General features: G+C 45.2%; 1 long non-coding RNA gene across 1 annotated transcript; it reads right to left on the bottom strand.

Moving 5' to 3' along the window:
* Positions 1-458: 458 nt before the first annotated feature.
* On the bottom strand, positions 459-5,652 carry LOC122464234. Its single transcript, XR_006288176.1, has 3 exons — positions 5,527-5,652; positions 2,237-2,358; positions 459-1,020 (listed from the first exon to the last, which is right to left on the bottom strand). It is a non-coding gene; the product is annotated as an uncharacterized LOC122464234 (long non-coding RNA).
* Positions 5,653-6,613: the final 961 nt, after the last annotated feature.

Genomic DNA, 6,613 nt, shown 5'->3' with positions numbered 1-6,613 from the left:
GTCTTTAGAGGGGAAGTGAAAGCAGCTATAAAAATAAATAAAAAAGAAAAATATGTAACAAATGGAAGAAAGTGGGAAGTAGATAGTAATGAATATAAATCAGAAGTTAGGAATTGTAGAAAACTGATAAGGGAGGCAAAGGGATACAAGGAGACATATAGGGACAGCAGTGATAAAAACAATAAGGAGTTTTTTAAATATATTAGGAACAAAAAGAATCCTAACAATGGTGTAAGCCCATTACTAGTTGGAAGAGACACAATTATTAATAATAATGCAGAAAAGGCAGAAATGTTTAATAAATATTTATATTCTGTATATGGAGAAAAAACAGATGATATAGTCTCATTGTGGTGATAACACTCATTCCATTCTGCTAGTATCTCTGAAAGATCTTAAACAGAAGCTACTAAAGTTAGACATTTTGAAATAACCAGGTCCAGATAACCTGCATCCAGAGTCAGAACTGCTGACTCAGGAGCTTACTGAACTAGTAACGCTGACTTTTCAATAAGTCTTAGCACATTGGGGAAGACTTCTAGAAGATTGGAAGAAAGCTAATGCTGTGTCAATTTTTAAAAGAGTAAACAGGATGACCCAAGTAAATATAGGCCTGTCAGCCTGACATAGAGCTTGCACAAGATAATGTAGCAGCTCATGTGGGACTTGATTAATAAAGAATGATGGGAGGGTAATGAAATTAATGCCAATCAACAGGATTTTATGGTAAATAGATCCTGAAAAACTAATTTGATATCTTTGTTTTATGAGATTACAAGTTTGGTTGATAATGGTAATAGTGTTCTCTAAGGTGTTCGACTTGGTACCACACACTTTGATTAAAAAAATAGAATGATATGAAATTAACATGGCACACATAAAATGGATTAAAAATTGGCTAATTGATAATCTCAAAATGCAATTGTAAATGAGGAATCATCATCAAGAGGGGGTGTTTCCAGTTGGGTTCTGCAGGGATAAGTTCTTGGCTCTATGGTATTTAACAGTTTTATTAATGACCTGGAAGAAAACATAAAATCATCACTAATAAAGCTTGAAGATTACACAAAAATTGGGGGAGTGGTAAATAATGAAAAGGACAGGTCACTGATTTAGAGCAATCTGGGTAACTTGGAAAAATGGGCACAAACAAGCAATATGTGTTTTAATATGGCTAAATATATACATCTAGGAACAAAGAATGTAAGCCATACTTACAGAATGGGGGACTCTATCCTGGAAAGTGTTGATTCTGAAAAAGATTTGGGGGTTGTGATGGATAATCCCCAGTGCAACACTGTGGCCAAAACAGCTAATGGGGTCCTGGGTAGGATGTATAAACAGGGGAATCTCTAATAGAAATTTGGCACTGATGTAACTGCTTCTGGAATACTGTGTCCAGTTCCTGTGCCCATAATTCAAGAAGGATGTTGATAAATTGGACAGGGTGCAGAGAAGAGCCACGAGAATGATCAAAGTATTAGAAAACATGCCTTATATTGATAGACTCAAATAACTCAATCTATTTAGTTTAACAAAGAGAAGGTTAAGGGATGACTTGATTACAGTCTTTAAGTATCTACATGGGGAACAAATATTTAACAATGGACTCCATCTAACAGAGAAAAGAGTAACACAGTGCAATGGCTGGAACTTAAAGCTAGACAAATTCAGCCTGGAAATAAGGCATACATTTTTGATAGTGTGTAATTAACCAATGGAACAATATTCCAAGGGTTGTGGTGGATTCTCCAAGATTGGATGTTTTTCTAAAATATATTCTCTAGGAATTATTTTGGGGAAATTCTGTGTCCTGTGTTATACAGGAGGTCAGATTAAATTATTACAATGGTCCCTTCTGGCCTTGGAATCTATGAATCTACTATTATTTGTATTACCGTAGCACCTGTTGGTCCTCGACTCCATGGTGCTGGGCACTGTACAAACACATAACAGGACAGTCCCTGACCTACAGAGATGTGTTTTTTGCCTTCTCTCTAATAGTTCCTATCTGCATCTTCATTAAAGTCACAGTTGTCTGTGTGCAAGTTTTTGTTTTGCAATCTATTTAGAGCATTTTTTTCTTAAAGATACTTTGTATGACAGATTCTATATAAAACTTTGGTGGGTATCCATCGTCTCTCATCCTACATAAGGTACTGTCAGGAACATATACAGTATTAGGACTCCATTTACCAGAAAGCAATGATGCAAAGAAATTGAGAGTGAAACTCACCCAAGAACAGCCCCATCTGCTTCCAGTTCCTGTGCATCCTTCAACATGAAAGGAGCCCTTGCCTCACTTTTCCTGTTCTGCCTACTCTCTTCCTTCTCATTTGCATTCTTTTTTTATTTGCTCTAGAATTTTTAAAGGGAAAAAAAGAGAGAGAGAGAGAATAGGTATCCCAGAACCTCCTTCCCCCCACCCCCCATTGAAGCCAGTTAGGATCCAAGCATAAGGAAAAGCTGGTATTCATTCTGTATGTAAGTCCTCTGCTGAGAGCAACAGATTTCACAGAAGGAGCAATTTAGGGATCCAGTATCAATCTTCATTTTTCTGGGTTGTTGCAGGGTCTGATCTCACATCTCCTAATGGAGCAAGCTGTTCTGTCTGCTCAGGGACCTGTTAACCTTTCAGTTTTCCTGTACCTGCATCCTCTGCAGGGTGAAGCTTGGGGGAGAGCAGTGATTTCTCCTTCAGAAACCTCTGTCTACCTCTGCTCCCATATTGTCATCTCGGATTACCTCTAGCCCCCGGCTTTTTAGGAATGTTTCCATCTCCTCCCTTCTAAACTCCTACTAAGACTGGGTCTACACTACTGCAGTAAGTCGACCTATGATATGCAACTCCAGCTACATACCTTAGGTCGAGTTACCGCAGGGTCTACACCACGGGGGCTCAATGGGAGAAAAATCTCCCATTGACTTACCTTACTCTTCTTGTCAGGGGCAGAGTACAGCGGTCAACTGGAGAGTGATCTGCAGGCAATTTGGCAGGTCTTTACTAGACCTGCTAAATCAACTGCCGGTGGATCGATCCCCGCTGTAGTGTAGACCTGCCCTAAATCCCACCCACTCTGGGTGGTGTACTCTTGAGAAGCTCATTCTTAAACCTGTAGAATGCTCTTGTCAGTAAGAAGTCAAGATTTAAGAAAGGACTTTAGAGCCCTTAAGAGTTCATGCCTCAGCCATCTCATGATTCACACGGCCTTATTAGCTCCCATCTTTGTTTCATTCTTATTACAAAGCATTACCCTATTAACATAGTGGGATCCATCTGACATCCAAGGAAAGTAGCTTTGTGTCCTGAGTAGTATAGAAGGCTGGAAGAACAATATGTTCATTAATATGAAATTCTGTGTTCATCTTTGTGAAAAAGGCTAAAAAACATCATTTTCCCTTGAAAGAATGGTAGATATGGAGAGGTATTAGTGAGAGAGAGCCCAATTTTTCAGTCCTTTCGGCCTTAATAACTGCCAGCCCCAAAACATCTTTGATAGTAATAGATTTTAGAGAATTGTCTCCAATAGTCTCAAAGTAGGGCCCTGGGGACAATTAAAATCCATCCTTAGACGTTTTTAAGGCCCGGCTTGACAACGCCTTGTCTGCGATGATTTAGTTGGTGTTGGTCCTACTTTGAGCAGGGGATTGGACTAGATGACCTCCTGAGGTCTCTTCCAACCCTAATATTCTATGATTCCAGCCTTCTGTACTGCCCAGGACACAAAACTACTTTTCTGGGATGTCAAATGAGTTAAGTTTTCCCTATGTTCTCCTCAGGAAAGGTTTAAGTTGTTCAATAGGTTTGAGGGTTGCCATTGAGGAAAAGCTGCTAACCGCTTGTCTACACAAACATTTAGTTTGGAAAGCTGGGGTATAAATCTACCCCAAACTAGCCTGCAGTGTACTAAGTGTCTGTGTAGACTCTGCTGCCACACACTAATATTTGCAGAGTGTCCTTTGATCTACCGTGCTCTGAAATGGCAAGACTACCATTGCCAGATGGATTGTGGAATAAATTTGTCTAGTGCAGGAACAGGCAAAGCTCCCTCCTGACATGGCTGTCAGGAACCACTGCTAGAAGTCTCTTTCCTTCCTGGACTGTGATAAGTGAGGCATCTTTCTGAAGCAGTAGCCCCAAATTAGATATTTCACAGGATGGGGTGGGGGCAAATTCCAGTCCCTGCCTCCTCCAGATCTTGTCTTCACTCATCCCCCCGCCTAATAGGGACCCCAGGTCTCACCTCAGCTGAGGAGTCATCCCTCTCTCTTAAGCACACAGTGCATGAGCTGGTGCTAGCCAGTGTCAAGTTCTCAGCAGACTCTCTTGTGCTCCATCATACAGGAACAGACTCCCCACGTGCCAGATCACTCACTGAAATCTGGCCCAACCGCCCCTCCCTCTGTACATTGTGGTGCCCACACAGCCAGAGCAGAGCTCAAAACCACTGACAGCATCCATACTTATTTAGTATGGGACCACTGATTGAAAGTGGCTGGGCCATGTGCTTTCCTTCCCCCTGGCTACATGGCCTATGGAACCTTGAGCAAGTGCAAAAACACTGGGGGAAGAAGTGGAAGTGACCCTCAAATTAGTGCCACTCCTTTGGTGTATGTACAGTGGCAAGTGACACTCCATACATTTATAACATGCTATCAACTGGATCTGCTGTCTGCTAACTCCAGACCCCACCCTTTGCTTTGAAAGTGTTTTAAGTTCCATTAAAAAATTCCTTCTCCTATATGGTGCTTCTTACATCCATCTGTTTCTGACAGACTTTCATGAAATGGGAAAAGTGAGACATAAGACAAGCAAAAATTACATACCAATGTTTCCATTACCATAACTTCCTTTTTCATCCTACACCCTGCCAAGAAAGGGTGCTGCTGCTTTTTGTATACTTCTCCATTTTTTCTTTACCTTATTACTATAGCAGTAGATAACTGGAGGAGGAAGGGAAGGACTTGTGTTTATGTACAAGAAACCTGTCCCAGTTTTTTCCTCCTTTGCTTCCTGCACAGTGGAGCAGTAACACAATCTGTCCCTGACCATCCCTTTTGTGGAATGGGAGAAAATGAGACCACGGACTTGTCTACATGCACAATTGCAGCAGTTAAACTAAAAGTGTGAGATTTAAAATCAGTTAACCTGGTGCAGAAGGCTCTGTGGCACGCTTAGAATGATCTAAAGCTGCTTTCATTTGATTTAGCTTAAGTTGATTAGGACCAGGTTTAGACTAACAGCCAGTAAGAGCGTATCTATGTGGGTTTTAGGTTAAACGAGTGCAGTGTCTGCATCTAGACAAAACAAAAACTAATGGAATGACTAATAGTTTTCCCCCCAGAAACCTGAACCTCTAAAACAGCGGTCACTTCACAAAAGGGCCAGGTAGCCAGTTTATAATATTGTCGTTAGCTTTTTAAGTCTTTAAGGGCCCTCTTTCTGTGGCATCCTGCTTTCCTGATTAGAAGTGGACTCGTCTCCCCGCAAAACGACCCCTGTGTCATTTCCTGTTTTTTCTTTACCATTAAGTACGTGGGTGCCAGCCCCAGAGCATCACTCCCGCAGCTGGGATTCCTCACAGGAAAGGGAAGGGCTCTGGCTGCACGAGGGCAATCTTCCCTCCGGGCAGAGCTGAAGGAGGAGGCTCCTATTATTTTGTTAGAAGCCGGCCTAGGCAGTAGCAGGAGGCCCTCGCTGAGGTCAGGGCCCGTTGTCCTGCATGGGGCACAGACACAGGGAAGGGCTTTCAGTGTGACTAGCCCGGACAAGGCGGGGAAGGGGGGAGGGGCTATCAGGTATTATCCTCCCCACTGCCAGGGGCACTCAGGGCGCCAAGGCACGCACATAGGCTGGCAGGGCCAGGGCAGGACAATGGCCCGGCTCCCTCCCCCAGGTGCTGTGGCAGGAGTGGGAGGAAGGAGGCCGGGCCCAGAGTCGTCCCCATGGGGTACAGTGAGGGGGACGGCCGCAGCGCGTGGGGTACCGTGAGGGGGATAGCGGGCATTCCTCGCGCCGCGCAGAGCGGGACCTCCCCGGGCCGCGCGCGGCAGCGAGCCTCATTGTCCTGCCTGCCCTGCCCCGCTCACGCGCGGCGCGGTGGTAGGGGCCTGTCTCTTTAAATGGTGCTGGGCAGCTGTTCGGACATTTACGGGATTAGCCCTGGGCCACCTGGTGCCTGAGCTCGCTCGCTCTCCCCTCTCTCCTGACGCCCCCTCCCCAGGGAGCAGAGAACCTGCCCGCGCCGCACCAGCCCAGCACAGGCTGGCGGGGGAGGGCCGCGCCGTTCCCATTGGCCGGAGACTCCAGCCAATCAGCGCGACGAGGAAATTGCCGTCAGGGAAAGGAAAGCCCTGTGATGGTGACGTCACGGGTCAAGCGGCACCTTCAGCGGGGATGGAATCCCGGGCAGAGGGGCCGGACAGGAACTGCGGCTGCCGCCCTGGAGGTGCGAGAGGGGCCGGACTGAACCGACCTATGGGCCGAGGCGCGTGTGACCGCCTCTGCGTGGGGTGCTTGGGAAAAGAGATCCGGGCTTCGGGGGCTTGTATTCGTGGGCGAGGGAATTCCGGTGAGCAGAGGGAGCTTCCCACGCCTGGGGAGGGGGGACGG

Source organism: Chelonia mydas, chromosome 2, assembly GCF_015237465.2.
Source record: "Chelonia mydas isolate rCheMyd1 chromosome 2, rCheMyd1.pri.v2, whole genome shotgun sequence".
NCBI classification, from domain to species: Eukaryota; Metazoa; Chordata; order Testudines; family Cheloniidae; genus Chelonia; species Chelonia mydas.
This window is presented reverse-complemented; position numbering and strand designations above follow the sequence as displayed.